At 36.8% G+C, this 23852-nt stretch overlaps 1 protein-coding gene across 2 annotated transcripts in view; it reads right to left on the bottom strand.

The window, feature by feature from the left end:
* Positions 1–23852, bottom strand: part of WWOX (WW domain containing oxidoreductase) — a 530925-nt gene that overhangs the window by 416298 nt on the left and 90775 nt on the right. The window lies entirely within an intron of this gene.

The raw sequence follows: 23852 nt of genomic DNA, 5'->3' as shown, positions 1-23852 counted from the left end.
AACTGTCAAGACCCATAGGCCATGTAAATCCCCTAAGGAATTATGAACATGTGTATTTGTGTTCACCCTCACTTTTAGACCCACTGACAACACAAACTGGTACATAAAAGAAAGCTGGCAAAAGCCTGTACTCTCCCCAGTCCTAAACATGTCAGCTTTCAGTCCACTCTACTTAGCTTATTCCGCAAAAAAAGAAATCAGAGGGATACTTCATGTAATTCCAACATGCTACCAACAACTATATACAACGGTCATAGTTCACGCTGGACATTAGCACTGCTAAAAGAAGAGTAAGAAAAACAAAAAGATGGAGCGGATACAGTGGTACTACACAATCAAAGGCATCAGTTGACCGGACAGGCAGTGGGAGCTTTGTTAGCACCATGGTCCAACGTGGATCTACTGTGATCAGAAGGTTATACAACGAGCATTTCTGGAGCAACAAAAAGGAAGCAGCAGGCGTGTCAGCACAGAAGGAAGCCAAAAAGAGTGCTCCCTTTGTCTTCCAAGTTCAAGCAATTCATCGGATCCCCAAGTTTCATTACGTCTGGTACTTTTCACCCTACATCTGTTTTCTATTTTGCTAGTACCCATTCTACCCATTATAATTACCTTGCAGGTTGGGTTTAAGCAGAATTTCACTCAAATGCCTTTTGTCCCACTCCAGACAGACTTATCAGGACAGCAAAATAAATACAACTAAAATTTCAACAGGTTCAGTTCCCATGGGACGTATCAATTAATAAGAGTCTGAAAATGCTAAACCAAACTTTATTATGAAGAGGTTTTTTACCCTCACAAGATGCACATCATTCTGGAATTCATTTTGCCCCACTCTGCAAATATTTTCTTACGTTTGATAGTCAGAGACTTGAGAAAGATGATGCTTCCCTGCATTATACAATAGAGGTCCGTAACAACGTCTCTTCAACTTTGCAGTCCAGTTGTTTACTTAATAGAGAAGCAGTGTGCATAGTTGGGTTTATTTTGCTTCTGTTTTCCTAGTTGAAACATTCTCCTGTCTCTCCCAAGGGTAAAAGGACAAGAATGCTACAAATACAGGGACATAAGGGGGAGTCAGAAAAATAACAATCAGGTAGCTCAACGGACTATACCACAAGCTGACAGCTACTGTCCTCTTGGGGACACAGATTTAAGTCCACATGGCATTAGTCAGGTAATGCTTTTCCTCTTGGTGTTATAAGTTAAGCTCTGCTACCAATTCCAAGACCACATGAGAAGTGTCTGTGAATTTCAACTCCAAAAGAGGAAAAAAAAAAAAAAAAAAAAAAAAATAGTACGCCTCCAAAATACTTTCAGAAACAGAAAATAAAAACTAAGATTGGCCTGGATTTGTGGATTCATACACTGAGAATGTAAAAATCTGAAATTTAAAAATCATAAATAAATTTCTGATTTATTTCTGGAAGTGATAAATAGTTGACTTTAGACAGCATATAATTGTATTTCTTCTCTACCAGTTCCACCAACGAAATGAGATCACCTTTCTATTGACACTCCATTTTCTTCAGCCAGCATGATAATTTACTTCAAATAATTTAACACTACTTCACCTTTTTTTTTTTTCTTTTAGCTTTTTCTGCAACTTTATGTGTTTCAAAGACAAAGAAACATTTGCTAGGAAACTCGGGGAAATATATCTAAAATGACCTGAAAAAAGGAAAAATAGGGAAGGAAGAAAAGGACAGGTTTAGCAATTTTTTCCATTGAATAGGTCAGCAAAGGCAAATAGCAAAATACAATATTTTTTCTTCAATTTTTTCCCTACTCTTGATTTTTAAAAATTTTATTGTAACAGTCTCTATTTCCTTCATATATACACAGCGTACATACTGAGCACAGACACACCTATTTGCTCTGTTTTCCTCATAGGAGAAAACTGGAGCATGTGACATCAAAAGCACTCAGAGCTTGCCATCTCAGCTTCTGAAGGCATGCAAAAAGCCAAGCGTGAGTATTTTCTCCAAACAGTTACTGAGGAAGGAATCAGTTTACATACCACGAGCTTAGACAAGTTTCCCAGCCTTTCTGTTTCAGATTTTCCCTCGTCAACTGAGATTCAAGCAACTCTCACTCCTCAGAGGTATTCTGTAGACCATCAATTCCTACTATAGTTTGAGAATTTGAAATGCTAAACCTTTAGTATGAAATAATTTTCATTCCAAATTTTCCCACTCTTATTTCTATGTCACAATTTCTTTTTGAAAGCTAGGAATAAGGCAATATACTTGCAAGGTATGTTCTTAATAATGTAAGAACATCTCCAATCAATGACAAGTAGAAGGGCGTTTTTTCCCCTTACAGTAAGTAGCTCAGTGTTACCTTTGTTAAAATGATTTCCCCCTTTCCCTATAAACTTAGGTAGCACATATTGTGATATTTATAGAAAAAGAAAACACGTTTTTTCCAAATAAAAAATAAAGCTAAAAACATTTTTTGCTAAAAGGCATCATAACTATAATTGCAATCCACAGTCAGAACTGATTGTTAATGGTATGCTGCAAATCCTGATCTAATGCGTCATAATTGTATTATGCCAATGTCTCTCACCATTCCACTTCACATATTTTCAGTACTGAGGAATGCCTCATTTTACGTTGTGAAATCTTACATGGGACTTGTCACTTTCTCAAATACAGAAGACAACCTTAAAACTGACATTGCGAAATCAATACACGAAGGCAGAAGACTGCAGAATTTTTAAAATTAAATCGACAAAAGATATTAATGCTCTCTCTACTACTTTATTTTCAATTACATCATTTAAGGGGAAACTAAATAAAAGAATATATAAAGAATATAGTATAAAATAAAGAGCTCACTTCTAAATCACAGGACCATTACTACATAGCGCTGCTGAGAGCCTGTGCAAAATGCAATGATGCCCTCGTTGCAGATCCCCGGGCCGAAAGTCCCAGTTGTGTCCCAAACCACTTTCACCACTAGGCTCAGACCAGCTTTGCAGACTGGCCAAAAGGAGAACAGACACAAGAAGCAGATATAATTCTACTGTCTACTGAACCCTGTGAAAACATGGTGCGCTAGAACCAGCTGGAATGGTGCTTTTGGGATGGGGCATATTTGTGTTCCATGAAGCCTCAAAAGCAGCTCAAGGCTAACAATGTCCAGACACCAACATCCTGTCTTCTAGGAAACAGCCAAAGGCAGATCATTCCCTGGTTCCTAACAAGTCCTCTTTTAAACACAACACAGTAACATTTTGAAAAGTGCAATGAAAAAAAAATTATCTTGTATTTTACGATTGTATGCCCAGTTCTAAAAGCACTCTATCAATATTCCCAGATAAGTTTCAGTACGCTAAATAACACCAGAAAAGAGTCTCTTTAGTTTTGTATGTAAGCTGCTCCCTATTGGAGCAAAAATATTAAAAATGCTTAAGTGCAATTGGTTATATGTTGCACTCATGCTAGAAAAATGCTTATTGAGCCAGAAACTAACAAGAAAGTGAAAACATCCAGAAAGCCAGCAATTTCACTATATGCAATGTATTCACTTTACAGCTTAAAAACTGTTTAAAAATGAACACTGCATGGTAGAGTAGTTTGGCAGTAAACATGATTGTGCATTTGTGTCTTGGTATTGAAGAAGGAGCCTTTTTTCATAGTGAATTTTTCATTCAAATGTAAGTGATGATTTACGTTAAATATAGGTAAAGCATAGCTGCATTTTCCTGAAGGATTGCAAGGAAGTGAAGAGCAGTACAATAAGTTGAAGCATAAAAGCTTTCTCTGTCATAATATTTATTATAATGGCATATAAAATAGCTGAAATAAATAATAGATGACTAAAAGTAAATTCATATGATAAAGAATCTTTCAGCAGACACCATTACTTCTGACTGCTCCAGTTTCATACAGAGTTGAAGAGTCTTAATAAATATGCTGTAGCCCCTGCATCTTACGTAAGTACAAGTCATTTTGTAAGGGCCTACTTAAAATGTAACATAGTGGACACTAGATAATTTACTGTATAATTTTACTCTCAAAAATATCATATATATATCTTTGCTATTTAAAAAGCCTTAACTCAAACCTGAATACATAGCACAACAAAAATATCTGACTTTGAGGAACTAAAATATTATAAATCGGTAAAAAGCAGTTTAATTCGATAAAAAAAAATCTTGATGACACCGTCTTGGAATGCAAATAGCTCTTACATGCAGTGAGAGAAACAGAAAATCTTCAGGGGAAAAAAAGAATTTGACATCAAAGCTGACGAAAAGTCTATGGAATTATCTTTAAAAAGGTAAAGTAAACAAATAACCAAACCTCAGCATATGACGAGCCATGCCCAAATAAACTCATATTTCCATGTTGAGGACAAAGTAGAGGTTGTTTTAGAAGCATGTCTGACAATTTGACACATAGCTTATGACAGGCAATAGCCAGTGCCATGCACTATTTATGGAGGTACATAATAGGGAAAAAGGCTTTCACTCAGGATTAGGACTGTAAGTATTATTGTCCCTAATGTAGTCAACATTTGGTACTTCATGCAAAACTGTATTTATGTAACGCCAGCTTCATCTCGATGTGTGCTCTGAATGCTGTGCAGCTACTTCTCGTGGAACTGATTGGGACAGATGAATCATACCGCTTTAAGAGCAATCCAACATAGATGCCAGATGCTTTAATAATATCTTCTTCCACTACATTTCATATACCTTCATAAAGTTCATTAGAAGACATCATGCTAGAACAATTTTACACTTATTTTCCTAGTTTTTCTCCTCCCCACCCCGCAATATCAGCAATTTCTAAAAAGTACTTTCAAATTTTCACTAACTTTTGCAAGAGAAGATGATACATGTCACAAGCCAATGTTCTAAATATGAATTATTTTATTAACCCTTTTATGTGATGTACAAGGAAATAGCTGGGACTAACCCTGATTCTTCGTGAAAAAATCAGGGATGAAAAGGAGTTTCTTTCTTCCACTAGAAAGAAAATGTATGCAGTAATGCTTGATTTCACTATTTCCCAACGTATTTGTTTTACCTGTATTTTGGTTGCAATTTACTGGTATAAATTTTTTCACTATTCATCTTGCTCAGTCCTGTCAAATATATTTTCATGCTGTGTGTGAGCTCTCCCAAAACCTGATTTTGTAAGCCTGGTTCTTCCTGTTCAAGAAACCAGATCCTTATGTTCTTCACAAAAATGGAATTTCTAGAGGGGTTGACTTCATCCAAGTCAAGTGACTAGCACATATCTAAAGACCTAATGGGTCGGTATAAGGATGCAAATTGCTGGAATTACTGATCATCCTTGGACATATATTTTATCATGAATAATGAAGAAGAATTATTATTTTCTTTGTCTCTATCCCTTCTCTAGAACATTTATGGATGTCTGGCAGAGAACAGCGTTTATCCCTCTGGCATCATCTACAACTTAGAGTGGCAAGAGGCCTCTTCAGAAAAACCTGAAGCCCTCAAGCTGTAGTAGGACTGTACCACAAATGAACGTCTTAAAAGTTACACTGGCAGTTCCCCACGCTTGATTGCCTAGAAAGAACACCTGAGCTGGGGACTTAACTGCTGAGCTCAGCTGGGTCATAAAAGCAACAGAGAAGTCTGTATCCTCCCTTAGCTAGAGATTAAATATAAAGGCAGCAAAAGAGCCATTGAAATTCTGAAGACAAGAGACATGGAAGAGTGATAAAGACAGACCTGATATAAAGGAGTTCAGTTTCTGGGAGTTCAGTTTCTGAAGATACCATACACCAGCCCAGCATTTGGTCCTCACATTTAAACAAATCACTATTCAAAGCCGTATTTTTCCTTCTTCCAAGCACTTAATTTACCTACAATTTGAACTCTATGTCACAAATACAGCAATGTGACTAAAGTCTCTAGGTATAGTTTGTATATTTAACTTGGACATGAAAGGACTTTCTCAATCATGGGCAAGTGATTTTAAACTACCCAGTAATTTTTAAATTATCTCTTTCTATTAGTAAATGTCTACACATAAAAAGGAATGCAAAATACACTTATTCATTTCTTTTTGGTTTCTTCATTTTTCAGATGGTAGTAACTTTTTTTATAAATCCTCTGTAGTAAATACCAGTACAATACACAATAATAATATTATTTCATAATCTTTACACTAGTCAGCTCTTAGATCGGTATCTCTGAAAATTTGGCCTTTTATACTTCTGAAGTAATTATAAACGAAAAAAATGAAAAACAGCTGCATTTCTTTCTGAAATCAGTATCTTCAGAGAAGTAAACTTCTCTGAAGTAAAACAACCCTAAATCATGCTTAAGAAGAGTAAGAGAAGTCAGTTTCCTAATGACATTTTTTAATTTAATTCATTCCTCAACCAGAGAGAACAAAAACACAAATAAAGCCTACTAAACTATAATTTCAGAATACTTCAATTTGTAGGCTCCAAATGCCTCTGAATTTTCCTGGATGCACACAGTTCTATTGCAGGCAGTACACATCTGCTTCAATAACAAGAAATTACATGCATTTTAAAAAAATAATAAAAATCTACCATAGGTTTTGGCAATTGAATTTTTTTTTAGCTCTTAATGTACATGAACTGTTGGCATTTACTTGGGAGCCCACTTTTAGCTGGATTTTTTTTTTCTTTCCCTGGATATAGATCACTTCTTTCTGTCTCCAAACACCCATTCCTGTAAAGCTCATTTGAATTTATCTCAGGGAATCTCAAATAATCTTGGCAATATATTACATGTATATGGTTTACTATTCTAATAAACATATCTTCTTGTTTACAGAATAATCGAGGGAGCCTGGGAACATGTAACAATCTCAGCTGTGGAGAGCCTCCTATTCAAATGCTTTCAATTCTTTTCATTCTGGAAAATTTGAAGTGATAGCAGAATTCATTTTCAAAAACAGCAACAAAGCAAACAGCATTGGGATAATTTAGAAGCTCCAGACTTTGTTTCCTTTTTAAAACTTTCTCAATGGGAAGTTTTTAAGATTAAATAAACCCAGTTTATATGCTGCTGAGAAATACACAATACAGAAGGCAAACAGGGTAATGGATTTGTTGGAAATGGCAGAGGCTGGAGGAAAACAGTTTTTCTAATCAGACTAAACTAGGAACATCCCTATTGCAATACAATATTATTGTTGTTAATTATCTGTAAAATTAAAACCTTGTTATCACATATGTACAGCTATACATACACTGATGTATAAAACTTACAGCTGGATTTCACATACAGTTTTCATACAGAGAAGAAAAGTTAGTATCCCAACTACAGATGACAAACAAGACGAGAAAAGCATGATGGTCAAAAGGGCAACAATGTTTAAGTAAATACAAAACGAACCCTTTTTCCCTGTTCTCTCATGATCCATAATCATAAGCTATGTTGTTGCCTGAAAGTGCAGACATGCACTGTGCAGTGCATTAATCCTTCAAACACTAACAGATGCTGGCAGGGATTTAGGCTGGAATGTATTTACAAAGTGACAAATTATGTTCCGTATTATACAGAGAGAGAAAGAGCACCCACAAATAGGCTGATAAATGTCAGCTGCAGTCACGACAAACGGTTTATTTTTATTATACTGTAACCACAAATGTTTTTTTGCAGGGAGGCCCAAAGATTTATTTGTTGCAGGAAAAAACAAGATTATATATGACACAAAGTAATAACTGTGAGATCACTGATGTTCTGGGCAGCTTGCCCTCCTGGAAGCTATGTTCAGATTGAAAAATGTTGCTTAAAAATGGTATGTTATATGACACAAAATAAATAGTTCATAAATCTGTATTGAAACAACAATAACTAGTAATTAAAGACAGTCTTACGACATGGCTTATACAAGCTAAAAGGAAAGCATAGTATTTCCTTTAGTGGAAATCTGAAAATGAAGTTACAATATTAAAATTAATCTGATTAAATTGTTTTAGATTAAAAATAAAGTGCTATAATGGCTAGATGGAAGCAACGTATATTTTAAATGCGGTCATCCTGCTATATGAACTTCGTGTAGCACAATTAATTGGCAGAATAGTGACGTCTGCAGGTTTACAAATGCATTGCAGCTATTTTGAAGTACGTCAAAGCTTACCAATAGATTTAAGGTACAGTTCTTTCCCCCCTACTCTTAATACTTAGGAAAATGCAAATACCAATATTGTTAGAAGTCATCAGTTCTTTAATCACGAGCAGATCAGGATCCTTCAACATAAGTAGAAATAAATATGAGAGAAACAAAGAAATGAAAGAACTGAATAATTAGCTATTTAAGGCATTTTAATTGGCAGCTCACAGTTACAATCTCCTAGCTTTAAACAACATAATATAGATATCTTACAGAACAATAGCCACAAAAAATAAACACATATACAAATTATTTTGTTTCCACAACATTTCACATTCCCCAGCTAAGCGATACATTGAAAAATGGTCACATTGTTACTTATGTAATTTCAGAAAGTGAAATAAAAGGACTGAATCACATTAGTAAAGATTCCTTGTACAAGTAAGTGTTGGCAGGATCAGGTTCTTACTATACACTCAATATACACAATATAGACTTGAGGAAAAATATTAAGTCTTTGCACACGCACAAGAAAATATCAGGCATATCTGAACAGTACTAGAACATGGAAACCTGCCATTATGTCACATGATTTGTCACCACAAACTGAGGAAGTTTTTCTGTACTTACTATCTAAAGAAATAATGATCGTGTGACAAAGAAAATATCAACAAAATAAACAAAAAGGTTGAAATTACACTTCTGTGAAAATGTGGCCCATTCTCAGGAATCATTTTGTTCTACTTGAAACCAGCCATATAGACACAAGACCAAACACATCATTAAAAACATACTGTAACTCCAGGGTTGTCTAACAATCCGAGATCAAAGCCTCGACCGTGTAAGTTTACAGATGCATAAAGCTGATGGCATTCAGACACCGACAGGAGGGGTCATAAGGCCACATCCCACTGTTCTAATAATTAAGAAAGTTTAAAGCGGCTTTACTGTAAATGTGAATGAAGTCTAAAATCAAGCACTTATTTTTAGGCACCATCAACATGAAAAGCTGTGAAATTTTCATTTAGTAAATATACATGAATCTTCTGATTAAATTCTGAACTCTAACAAAAGTACTCCAGAAAATAATTGTCTCATGCAGCAATATAGTGGGAGAGTTAACAGTCGCCTATCGTTACACTTCCTAGAATACTTACTTCCTAAATACAACTTGCCAATGAAGCATATAGTGACAAGGATGGCGAATATACCTTAAAAATTATATTCTTACAAGTATTCGTCCATACAAAACAAGGAAATGCTGCCATTACAGCACGTAAAGCAGCAAGAAAAGTATAACAACCTCCTTTTAACTTTAAGTATTTGCCTGAAGAATAGGTGTGCAAGACTGAGATAAATGTTTTACAGGTAAGAGGGAGGGGGAATCAAGGAAATAAAAAAAACCAACCACCACTGCCATCCCCCTTCTTAAAAGAAGCAAAGCCAAACACAAAGAGCTGAACACGAAGAGAAGCAGCACGCTAAGTTTGTGAGTAACTCACTCTCTACTGGACAGAAAGACTTTTTACATGCCCTCTGCAGTTCTGCAACCGTAAGTGTTAATGCTATGTTTTAATGTAGTCATTCAATTATTAGAGCCGCTTTTCATTTAACAGACTTTCTTACATAGCTAAATAACTGGCACATTCTACCTTAAATTTTTGCTTTTTAAGCAAAGCAGCTTAGGCTTTTCCCAAATTTTAAGGTAAATACTGGCTGTACCTACCTGCACACCTGAAAAATAGCAGCTACTGTATATCTTACCCATATGCCACATGCAAAAATGTAAAACATATTAAAAAAATTTTTCAAAAAGAAAATTTCCAAGCAGATGTTTATAAACAGAAGGTAACGGATAAAAACCCAAACACAATGCTGCATTATGTTACATGATTCACTGATGAACCCATTGGAACTACAGCAAAAAGCCCTTCTGGAAAACTTCCAGAAATTAAAAGGTGCAAACAAGCTGCCTAATACCCTTGCGTAGACTGAATTCTTATGAAGAAAATAAAGTTTATTGTCTGGAAACAGAGAAAGCATGAGGAAAGCACTAAAGCAATGGAGGTGAACAATTAGACAGATGTTCACTTAAGGAAATAAAGAGAACAGAAGAAGCCATCACTGAGGAATTTTACGAGAATACTGACAACTCTGCACCTCATCAAGGGCACTGGTAAAGTTAAAGCCACTGAAGCCATTTCTACTCAACTCCAGTATAACTGCTGACCTTGCAAAAGCCTGCATTTAGCAAATGTGGCTTAGGAAAATAGCATTATGCTTTTCATTTTACTATTTTTTCCCAAACTCCATCTTTATGCTGTACTGTATATTTCAAGAAAATTAACTTTATTTCCTTGTATAATGTTAGATCTTCTCAGATTATTTTTTTTTCCCTAACTATGCTCAGGTATCAGGAAAACCAATATTTAAAAAGCTTTTATCATTTAAGGAAAATTAAATACTGTCAATTACATATGATCTTCATAATAGTGTATAGGTGAATAGACGGAATGGCTTTTACTTAATATGATTACATGTTTCTCGGGTAGTCAGGAGTTTGCACAAGACAGTACAGCAATTTGGACATGTTTTAGAACACAACTTTTGGCACTTAACTACTGAAAGAATAATGGAGAAAAAGCATACTTTGTTGATATATTGTCTTGTAGAGCAAACAAATGTAGACATACAGGCAGGCAAAAGGAGAAGAAATTAATTATAAGAGGTAAGATTTTTTTGGCAAAGAGAAAAATCTTACTTTTTCTGTGCTTGTGCAGGCTGAGGTACAAATGTAATTCGTTCCACAAACATATCTCTATTGTTTGAAATATCATTTCAAAACTGTTTGTGGTTTATGATAATACTTCCCTTGCAGATTTTCAAAAAAAAGAAGTATCCTCCAAATCTCAAGTGCATTACTGATATCTCCTTTTATCTACTCATGTATTTTCAAAAATTACAGTCAAAGTAATCAGAAACTGTAGCTCAGTATCACTAACACAACTTCTATCCCTTCCTTGTATGCAGTGGGCTATTTCTCACAACATTTATCAACCATTTCTGAATTGTACATGTAAACACAGTACACATCACCTTCTTCACTTACTACAGGGTACACAACTATCAGGAGTGAACTCTCCAGTTATCCACTGGCCAAAGAGCTCCCACCAGCATTGAAAACGGGACATGTCAAACTTGTTCTGTAATAGCATTAGCATAAACAAACTGGGTAACAGGTTGTAGAGATAGGGAGCCAGTACGAATGAAAAGCTACGTTATCCTTAACTAAATACTACTTGTACACAAAGAAAAAAGAATCCCATGAAGCAGATTTTTATCCAAGTAGCCTTTAACACCACCAGTCTGCTTTTTTGAGCATCAGCCACCAGTTCCACCTAGAGAAAGGGACAGCTCCCCTACTGCGAATGGTTTTGCAGTATCTGCAATACCATCAGTAGTTCACCCAGGTCTGCAGGGGACTGTCGCCTGCATATTTCCCACACACTAATGTTTGAAAGATCTCGGTAACTCGGGAGAAACGCATAAGAAAATTTCATCATTCACATTTTAAATAATATAAAAGATGTGGAATGTGATTGATTTCACACTAGAGAGAATTGAAATTACAGTTATGGGATAGGTTTTTTCATGTACTGTAAGGTCAAGTAATAGTAAATAATTAATGAATTATGAAACAAATCTTCTATAAGGCAACACATAAATTCTATTCAATGAGATCTAAAAGTGTAGCTACACCAAAAAGCCATATAATACATCACAAAATGAAGAAAATGCATGATGCTGAGGAATAAAGGGGGGGTTACCATTATACTGGAAAAACTGTTACTCTCACGGAATATAAATAACACCTTTTCATACAAACACATCATTTTCATAAGTTCTACATCTCATAATCTACAAGGAAAGAAACAATTTTTTAAAAAAAATTTTGCTGTTGTTTTTTTTAACAAAATCTGTTTCTTCCTCTCGCCAGCAGTTGGAGAGGTCCTCACGCATCAGAGGGTAGAATGATCAGGCGGATCATGGCTTGGCCAAAACCACAGGGCTCCTTCTCTCATCTTACTGCTGGTGTGCTTTTGGCTAAAATCTATGGATTCCTGATCCGTATTCCCTCTTTACCAGTAAAAATTTCACATTCTTTGATGCTCAGACTATCTCTTGGAATTCAGTAGAGTGCACACTACAATATTGTAGTGATCTTGGTTAGACCTCTGCGTTGTTAACATAGAATTAATACCATGAATGCCAGATGAGAAGCCAAAAACAAACCAAAACAAAAAAAAAAAAACCACAAAAATGTATTTTTTGCCTTGATACCATAAAATCAACGGAAGTTGAAGATTCCCTGATTAGTAGATGGGAAACTTGCTTCTTCATCTGCGTAAAATTCTGTTCTGACTACAATAATAATGTTCGGACTTGCAAGTCCCTGAGATAATCCATCATCTTCTCTATAATAAAAAAAATGAATGGTTTTGCTTATAGATGAAAATACTGTGGATTTCAGATTCAACTATAGCAAAATACTACATACAGAAAAGGATAAAGGGGAGGGGGAAAGTAATCAACTTCCCAGAAATGTATTTCTCACTTACGGTGGCTACTTAAAAGTCATTCAGTCCCTTGAAATTATCCCAGGGGCTAATAAATGGAAAAAAGAATAAAATTGGCAGAGTTTCTGCCAAATTTTTGTATCAAATGAAGATAATTTATCACATCTTATTCACAGTCTCACAACGAAAAGCCTCAAAATAAGTGCAAGTCAGATGTTGGGTCTCCAGCAGCAACTCTCGCCTTATAACGTATTTGTTTTGGGTCACAGTAACTGCAGATAAGGGCGTAGCCAGTATGTACAGTCAAAACAGAGAGTAAGTTTTGAGATAATTTACAGACATCATAATTCACATAGCTATAAATCTCAGTCAATAACCTGCAGTAGTATATATAAGCAGCCTGAACCCAGTCCTACCAAAATACATCAAAAGTTCCATTTAGATGTAATTGCAGATCCATGAACACTCCATGGCAACAGCGTGTGTTCTCCTATCAGACTGAAGAATAAAATACAAAAGTAGAAATGAGGGCTTACATTTTTTTTACTCTTCCAATTGTATAAACTCATTCACCTTGCAACTTTTGAAGATATACACCAATAAAAACATTTGCCAAGGAAATCAGAACAAACTTCACCTTTTCTTCTAGAATAAATCTGAACTTCTAAAAAGTTAAAGCAGTTTTCAAAGATGCTGTCATTAGTAGTATCTTAAGTAATGCAATTATTAAAAAGTTACAAAGTCAAATGCAAAGGCAAATTCATTCTCTAGAAATGAAAAACAAGTTTTCAATGAAGCAACCTAGTTTTATACTTTTATAACAGCTATAATTGTTTTATGCAATGTAATGCTAAAAGCAGTCAGGACTATATGCAGTTTTTCATTGAAACCCATGGTTCCTATGCTGTGCTCCACAGACTATGCCAAATAGTTTACGGAATCCTATTGTCCTTACGTTATTTTCAGATAACGTTTTCATAGCCATGATGTACCTTATAAAAAGTTTTCAGAACTGATCGCAATACACAATGGCTGCGACTTTGGAGTTCTCATCTACATGGAGCTTGAAAAGCCCACAACCACTGCCAATTTCTGATTTTAACTACATGGCTGACAAAGTTGAGAGAAAATAGCCCTTTTCTCCCACCCACGAAACCATTTAGCACAATTTTTACATCTTTTTTTTCTTTTACTGCATTCTGTCTTCCCCAATCTCGGCAGCAAATGTGACCAGTTAAAGAACACTGAATTGCACAAGGTACAACAGAGACTTGGAGGCATGACTCACTAATTCTCTCAGGCCCGTGTGAAAGGCTATGCCAAGATGATAAGGCAAAGAAGGTTTATATTTGTAAGACTTTGATTAAGTAGGCAATTTTAGGAGGACAGAGACAAGTTAAAGGAAAATCAAAAGGCTTCAGAAGTACTGAATTTTGTTAAAGAAAAAATCAACACCACCCCTACAATCAACTAAATCCATGGATTATTTAATAAGTGAAATTATCCAGCAATGAAAAAGGCCATCAAGGAAGTAGATGAGGCAATGAGCATATGCAATCCAACCATTCAGATGCCTTTTAGCACTTGTAAGCATTTGGTTTCAATTTAGTTGTTCAAATGCTTCATGCTATGGTGCTGGACCTCTCCAAAAAAACATAATCAATATAAACAGATCAGACAAAAATCTGAGTTGCTTCTCAGAACTCCATAAAGAGCCGTGCAATAATTTTCTAAAGGTGTTAAGTTTTAACTTACTTTCTTTGTTCATGAAGAACAGGATAAACGTATGCTTAAAAATAAAGTTCCACCAAGTAACTGCCAACACTGTAAAAATATATGGTACCATTACAGATCTGGCTCCTAATTTCACAAGCTCGATCCAGTAACTTAGCAAGCTTAAGCAAGTATCTATTTGCATTTTTAAAGGTAAACAATTTGGCATACCTGCCCCCTGTAAACTTCACGGCTTATTAGTGCACTTGATTCCCATTAAAAATTGACAGCAAAGAAAGCACACCAAAAATTCCCTCTTTCCTCTAAAAATAGTTTTTTCCAGTTAATAAGTTAAATTATTTGTTTTAAATCGGTAAATATATAAGATTTAGATATTGTATCATGAGCAGCAGAAGGATGACAGCCAAAGGCCTGATTTGAACCACTCTCAGCAGACCATTTTTCCATTTCAGTTTGCTGATGTTTGTGTCCAAGCCACCTGATGTCATTTTGAAGGTGCCACAAGCTGCAGGCCCCCTGTGCTGACCAGACCACACAAAACTACTTTAGCTTCGGCTCCAAAACTAGAAACGTTAATTCATCATCCTGTCAAAATAATGACATTCGTTCATAAATACCATCCAATCTCCTCCACACCTGGCTGAGTCTTCTGTGCAGCCCAGTGAAACACACTAATCACACACGTTCTCCGCCTGTCCTCTGGACAGTGTACTTCACTGTATTTGAAAAGAGTACTGACATAGAACTAAAAACTGGGCAAATACCCTTAAACTTCGCAGAACAGACAGGCCAGAGAACCCAGGCACGTTAAGTGCCATATTCAGCCCATCAGACGCCAAGCTCACCTCTGAGCACCTTACATTAAGACTCTTCCGCAAAGCCTTTTAGCTATCTTGCCCATACAACATTGATCTAAACGTATCAGGGTGCCAAACGTCTCAGTCACAGCGTTTAGCTTGTGCCCATGGCTCTCACCAAAAGTCCAGCATCACCAAACCACAACTGGTGCCTGTATGTTCTCACTTGGGCAAGTGAAAAGACAGACAGCAAGAAATAAGATTTCCTTTCCAAATCCCTGTGTGGTAACTAACCTGCTTCAGCTGTACTCATGCTTCTTGCATAAAACAGGAAGCAAAGCCTAGAACATCCCAGATGAACGACATAACCTTCTCTGTTTCCAGTTGAGTGACTACTTTGACATTTTAGGCAAAGGAATAGAGAAGGCTCCTTCAGATACTGGTACATTCTGCTCTGAACCTCCGAAACTGAGGATGCTGAATCACATCCTGTTATGCACAAAAAAAGAGGAGAGATCTCCCCATTAAGCATTACGATTAAAACCAGAAGGAGGTACAACCACATTACCTCCCTAAACATCCCAATCCAGTAGGCAACATCGATGAGCATTCACCAAGTAAGGCTCAGGCAAATAAAACACACCTAACCTGCAGCCCAGTAATATTCAGAAATATTAGGACTAATTAAATTCTAAAGATGGGCAAAACCAAGCATGTAAGTTACCATGGAAATTTCTGTGCAAAAGTTTACATGCTTCAGAATTATAGGTTCTTCCAGAGGTTAGGGAAAGATTTTGAGGATCCACATTCTGAAACGCAGTGCTCAGCGAAGCAGCAGCACAAAACTTGGGTCCCACTATTTTAAACTGCACCAGTCCAAGGCTGCGGCCAGCCTCTCTCCGTAGCATTTCTTCACGAGGTGTGAATTCTGCTGAACTCACAAAGGGCATAAAATCTTCCTGCTCTGTGTGCTGACCTGACGCGCATTTGGGCTGCAGAAACTGCCACTGCTGGACGGACAGCCAGCCTGACTTATGCAGTCCAGGTTTCAGGTGATACTCAAATTCTCTTTCTTCCTTTCTGTCAAATGTTATTTGCTTACCAACATTGAAAAGACCTGTGCTTACCTGTTACCACCTTTGCTGTGCCCTGGTAATACTGGGCAGTGGCAATCAGGCAGTGAAAAAGGCTTTGTTCTGAAATGACTCACCTGCAGCCAAGCCATTCATTAAGCATTCATTCTGAATGGGTTCCTGAATTTTAGAGCTTTAAAACCAGACTTACAAAATCATTTCTCCAGGTTATATGGCGGATCAGAGACTGAGTCTAACCAGAGTCATGCAGGTCTCACAATAGATGTTAAAATCGTCATGGCATCAGCTTTCATGAATGTCCCTCTTAATAAGGTACAAAAAAAAGAAAATTTAGAACTGACCTTTAAAAAATATTCTCGTTATGCCTTTTGACCATCGTGGTGATAAGGAGAAAATGTTTTTCTGAATGAATATACTGTACCTTTAATGGTTCATTTGTAGTTCAGAATAAAATCTGAACTATTTGTTGTTCATTGTTGTTATATTCTGTTCCAAGGTTCATAATTTGAAAATTGACTTTGGGGACTTTTTGCTTGGTCTATTAAAATGATTCATGTTGCATTCAACATAAATTGTGCATACACAGAGGAGGTTTAGCACACGTATTCACAGTATAATAACTAAAGTGAATTTTGTACAAGCTGCAGTTTGTGGCAAGGATGCAGTATCATTTGTCTTAATTTTTCTTCAGCATTACATTAGGCTAGTGCATTTACATTTTCAGGTATGGCTAAACACTTTAAAACTTTCTTTTTACAGCATGAGTAAAGAGAGAATCAAATCTACATGTTTATATGATGTAACAAAGTAATGCCTTTTTACTGTCTAAAGTACACATGGATTTACTTTCCATTTACCTTCCTGCACAAAGGCAAATGCAAAGTGCATGAAATATTCACCACCCATGAATCACACAGTGTTCCTATTAAAAAGACGATAATGTTCTGTTTTACCTTTCAAACCACGATATGGTAACAGTCACTGTGTCTAAGTGGTTTTGTCACTCAAAACTACCAAAGTAATATACAGTAAGGTATAAGAGGGTTTAGTGTTTTATAAAACTTTAGGACAATTTAGTTGACTAACTAAATAAGAGCAGAGATATGATTTCAGATACTAGGTTCAGAAATAGCGATTTTGCAAAATCTGAGTAAGTGGATTTGCCAGGACAGTGTGAATCACACAAAGTATGTGGAGGGGGGAAGAGAAACCAAGATTTTAATCTAATTGTCACTCTCTATTCATTGAGTCTCAGAATGAGCTCATCTGTTGTATGCATTTATTTAAAAACAAGTTTAATATTTCTAACATGGAATTTTTTGAGAAGATATTTCAACTTCCAGCTGTAACGAATGTGATTTTTCACTATGGTTATATTGTGGTCTTCACTTCTGCATTGCAATTTTCTGCTCAGACAGATTATTAGTATACAACTGCCAATGCTTGAGGCTAAAAAGCACTCAGAAATTCACATCTGCAGACAAAATGTGTGGGCAGACAGTATGGACAAATGGGTTTTGTGCACCAAAATTCCTGCATTTTGTAAGAACAGAACGACTGGCATATTCAGGAGCTGATCAATCTGTCAAAGTTAATGTTGGTTGGATATCAACAGCAACAAAAAAAAGAAAACCTCGAAATCAAACAACTTTACATGGAGTCCAATAACTGGGAAAGGATTTTGTACAAAAGCAGATAAGGAGCCATTATGCACTTCATATTGCATTATGAAGGAGCCAACACGTTATTTTGTCTTCAGGATACAAAGAATATAAACTTGTCCTTTTTTCTTTGTTTTTGATGGTTCAGGCTGACCAGAATGATTTCTGAGATGTAATATAGACCTCTCTAAACTTTAATACAATCTGAGAAGCACTTAAAATTGCCATACACTTACACCAAGCCTATTCTGACCGTCAGAGGGACCCGGGTGTCCCCCACCTCCAGCAGGACGATCAACCTTCATGCCTGAGCAGCAAAAGCTTCTTGCCGTTCCATATGGGTCCAACAAAGACACTAACATAAAAGCTCACCCCAAATGTGTTTTCAACCTTAAATTCAGTTGCTCTGCTAGGATCTGTCACCTAAATATTTTATTCCCTAAGGGGAGATGAGTTAATAAGGCTGTTTCCACCACCCTGGCACTAAACCAGCCCAACAGCGACCACAGAAGAGCTGGTAACTCCCGCACAGACCACAGTACAGTAAGAGCCAAATTTTCGGCAGCTGACTGCTACTTTTTCTTTTTTCTAAGTAAACAAACCACCAACCCTACCAAATTTTACTAATTCTTTTATCAGTATCACATCAAAGAACAGAAACAAGTATCAGAAGGCTGCACAACTAAGTAAACGTGCCCTTTTAGGCTCTGCCAACCCAGCTGGAGGATAGGCAGCTCCTATTGCAAGCCGGGTAAGAACCACTTCAGTATCAAGAGTTTGCTTTTTCCCTTGCCCGTACCCACGTTTCACCTCTTTGTTTACATTCCTAACAGTACACCACAGGCACAACCCTAGAACGAAAGTCACATTTTCCTGAACTGTCCCTGCCGCCCCGGTGCTCAGGCTGTGGGTACGCACCCAGCGATGTGGGCGCTGCAGCAAACCCCACCGTAGCGCCTACATGCGACGAGCGGGCTGAGCACCCCAGGGGTGGCAAACACGGGGGCCATGCAACGAAAAGCAGGTCTTGGGCAAGGCTGATAAATGTCACCCAAATCCAGCCAAGGGTAAATTTGCAAAAGCCACGGCAGGGCAAACTCACGTTTTGGAGCTTACAACTTTTTAGGACTGGAGCTATTTCATTGGCAAGAAGCCAATATGTTTATGTGTCCAAGCCTTGAGAAAAGGCAGTCTTACACCGGAATAAAAGTGAAAGAGTTCACATGCTATCAGACAGTTTATAGCTGCTTGGTATGTCCTCCCTTCATAGGCAGGGCTTAAGAGAGATAATCCTAACAGATCACGTTCCACACTGCATTCCAAGACCATTTATCTGCAGAGACCATCTCAGGCCAAAAGGAAAAAAAAATAATAAAAAAATAAAACCCTCTAGCTTCACAACATTTGTTCCACTGCCATCATGCAGAATTTTCTCATAAACTTGTTTAAAAATTGCTATTTTAAATATAAGCAACAAGACTGATATTCTGAAAGACAAGCAGAAGAACAATTGGGGTAACGACATATTTTTATAAAGACAAAAAATGAGAAGCACAAGGAAATATATATTCTTGAATTAAATATGGCACAGAAAACAGAAGTCGGAACACATCTTTCCCTAGTTTTTTTACACAATAATACTCAAATTGTAGGACATGTAATTTGTTACTAGCTCTGCTTTGATAAGGAGCATCAGTTTCCTATCACATTTTGAAACTACATAAACACTTACTAGTATCTTGCAAATATAGAAGTACCTTTATTGACTATATTAATTAAAATTCAGGAAATTCAGGTTACCAGTGCAGTGCAGAAAATGAAGAACAGAAATCCATATAGAAGCACTTAATTCCAAAATGCATTCAGAATCACAGAAATGCAGGTACTGTACGTGTTAAACCATATGGGGGGAAAAAAAAACCCACACAAAAAGATTAAAATACAGATTTATTTTTTTGGGGGGTGGAAACAAATTATCTTATTTACTACATGAATGGTTTCCTCAATTTGACGCCAATCTTTGGAGGCATCTTCAGCCTGTCTGAATTAAACAGTCTACAGAAGAAAAGACTAGATTATTTATATTATAGAATACTGTTAAAAAATAAAATTGAAAGATTACTTTACCATACATTGAAAATAAGAACATGCACATCACTCCAGCTTACAAAAATCTAATTTTACTTTTTCTGTTCTGTGAGAAGTTTGGTAAGTAGGAGACATGTTTATACACACACATATATATATGTAAATATGTATAAATTCCCCCCAAATGTACAGCACCTAAAAAAAGGAGAAATTCACAAAATTGTCATGTGCCTGTGTACTGTGATTATAAATGTTGCAATCAGAAGATCCTTCAGTACTTAACCTTTTTATCTGCAATAACTGCACTGTATATCTTCAGTAAGATAAACTTCACATTTCATTCTATACCTCATAAACAAATTTTGGCTTACGCCTTCTAGAGAAGTCACATTTCTTTTTAATACATACAAGCACATTGGAAAACAATCAGAATTGTAACAAATTGAAAATAATTCCCTGAAAACCAGATGAAACTATCTCAGGTGAACATTTCCTAACATCTGATTTTCAGAGATGTAGGCAAAACAAATGAATGGTCTTAACTAAAGTCAAAATTATATTGTCCATTCACATAGTTTTACAGTTCACCAATACACCATTTTTACAAAGTTAAGGCCTAATTACACAAATACCCACAACAGACAGCAACAGCTCTTCATAGATATGTCTACCACGTATCTTATCATTTACTTTAGCCCACATGACCTCCCGCACCGAACGCTTACACAAGCGGCTCTTGCGTACCAAAAAAAAATTTGACAGAATAGGAAAAAGTATCTGCATTTCACAGAAACTCACAGTCTGCTTCACCACTTGGTGTAAACTCCGTTTCAAAAGGCTTAGCAACCCCAGACAAGTTCTGGAAGAGAAATGTTTGTGCTGTGACAGAAAGCAGGAGGAAAAACTCCACGTGAAAACCCCCAAGGCCTGGCCAAGGGTGCCCGCCTGAGAAACCCTCTGCTCTTCCCAGCCCCTGTCCTGTCTGGCACGTTCTCCCAGGTGATTTCATCAATCATGGACTGAAATTTATTCCACGATTTGCCTGAGAATCTTCTTGTATTCGCTTCCTATTTTGATAGTGGGAACTACTGAACTACTGAAACTGTAACTCGCTTCAAGAAAGAGGAAAACTTCACCAAAAAGCAGCAAGAAAGGGACAAATAGAAAGGATAGTTTTCTTTCATTTTCTGTATCTGTGTTGTTGGGGGGCAAGGGGGAGCCTTCAAGAATTGTTTTACCCCTTATTAACTACAAGCCCTTGACAACTGCTTACATACAATGAGATGTACCATCCACAGACAGGAGGACCTAGTGCTTATACACTCTTCTTACAAACATTAATCTAGCGTAATATAATACTCTTTAGTCAGGCCTGTGATTTCTGTTTAACAGATGGGAAAACGAAGGCACAGAGAGGCCACATCCCCAGATGAAGTCCCATAATGTTTCCATGGCAAAGCTGGAAACACAACCACATGAATGCCCATTCCTCGTGCTAAGCAGGCATCCACGCTCTCTCTTAAAAAGGCATCCATCCAAATGCCTGGGATGCAACGGTGTTCAGCAGCCACGGAAAGGTATGTGTCATACCTAATGGGGCATAGAAAATGGGCCACATTCATTGCTGGCATAACTCAAAGGGCTTGTACCAGCGACGAATTTAGGCCACTATTCCTGGACATGTGCTATATCATACTACCCAAATATTCTTTTATTCTACTGATTTGAAAAGCTCATCTATTCAACTTGTTGCTCAGAAGCCTGCATAGCCCTGTAGCAAAAAAAAAAAAAAAAAAAAAAAGGGTTACATCATCAATACAATGAAATTGTTTCATGATCTATTTGATCCAAAGTATCACTTTTCATGGGTGAAACATTTTAAGGGGATAATTCTGAATATCCATTAAATGACTCTTGCAAAGACTGCATGAGAAAGTAGGAAAACTCACAATGTTACCCACACCAAAGCCAAAAATAAAAGTTGTATGCGTATCTTGAGAATAAAATGAGAAAACGCAAACATAGCAACTGCTGCTGTCACGTGTGCTAGCAAGAGAATGTCATCTTAAATTAACATCTACTGGTCCTCCACTGACATGATAGTTTACATAGAATAACTGAATTTATATCAAAATTGAAACCATAGTAATACATTCAACTATCAGCACTAAAATTGATCAGTGCACAAATAAGTAAACCTGAGGAAAACGTTGAGAGGAATGCTACTGGCATTTCAGTTTTGTAGAAAAACTACTGTGAATATTTAAAAAGAGGTGAATTACTACTGAGAAATAAGCTAAACATGGATGCAACACAACTCACAGCACAGGATACCCATAGACTTAAGCTGCACGGAGCTTGCATGGAGCTACAACCACTCAGGTTTATACTATCATTATGAAATAGCTCATTACTCCTTGAAGCAGAACTTTCTACACAAGTGGTAAGAAAGAGAAAAGACCGGGAAAGAATGTCTGAAGTATGCAGAAAATGCTACATGTGTCCCATACATGAAGATATTGTGGGACTTTCCAAGAAGATATTGTGGGAAAAGCACCTTCACTGCAACTTCATATTCTTGGGTCATTCTTTCCCTCCCTCTCCTTTGACTTAAACATAATACATCTCAAAAAGAAGTAAGCTACATTGCATCCAAGTACTATGTCCAGCCATTTACTCCTTAAAAACAATACTCATGGAAATGTCAAGGATTGTCTCTTCCAAAAAACATTCTTTTTCAGAACTATCAGTGAGTGCTTGTGCTAAAGATCAAATCTGAACCATTCAGAAACCTTCACTTCCAAGTGGATGAACACCCTTGGATACACAAAAGGCTAATACAAGCAGTCACTTCGACTAGAGTCCCGTGGAAAACACTGGGTGACAAAAGCCCCTTACAGCAATCTGCAAGAAGGAGAAATAAATTAATCAAACTGCCAAACGAAGAAGGCTGGGTTTGACCTCCTTCTGATCTCATTACTTCTCTATTACCCTTTTGAAAAACATCCTCTTACAAAGATCACTAATTGAAGATTATGTGGAGGGGAATCGCACCTCTCCATCACCGTGGTAACTTTGACTCATTTGTCATTCTAATAATTCACTTCTTTTCTTTTCTGAACAGACAGAGACACTAATAGACTATCATCAGTTAAAAAGGCAATTTTTCCATTTAATTGCACTCATTAAATACTGCACTAGAACAACTGGAAAAGCAATACTCTCAATATTTAATCATACAATAGCAATAATGAAACATTGCTTCCAAACAAAAGTGGCAATACATAGGATGACATACAACTTCTGAAGCATCAACAGATTTTCTGGTGAAGATATTTGAACCTTTTTTCCTTACTTTTTTTTTGACAACTGGGTATACAAAAGGAGTGGACTAACAGCATTGACTACAGCTACACACCAGAGAGAAACTGGTGGGCAAGCTTCTTAGTAATCGCCTCATCTCTCTTGCCACTGAACCACAACAACAGAAAGGATTTCATAAACCAAAACAGTGAGGAGTCGCTGTATTTGTGGAAAACATTGAACAAGACGGGATTTGCACACTGTTTTACCAGAACAAATCACATCACTTAGGGATGTAATTGAAGATAAAAAGGTTAATCACACTGGGAGAGTGACTGGAACGGGCACAGTCATCAGGTGCCTATTTGCCTGGGATGTCTTATTTTCTATCCCCTACAGAAATCGTACATCTGTCTTCAGTGTAACTGCATTCCTATTACTGAAAGTTCACTAAAGTTTAACTACTAACATAACATAGTAGGAGCTATAATAAAACCTTTCCGCTGAGGAGATGCGC

This window comes from Falco cherrug, chromosome 14 (genome assembly GCF_023634085.1).
Source record: "Falco cherrug isolate bFalChe1 chromosome 14, bFalChe1.pri, whole genome shotgun sequence".
NCBI lineage: Eukaryota > Metazoa > Chordata > Aves > Falconiformes > Falconidae > Falco > Falco cherrug.
The sequence above is the reverse complement of the archived record's forward strand: the minus strand, read 5'-3'. Positions and strand labels throughout refer to the sequence as shown.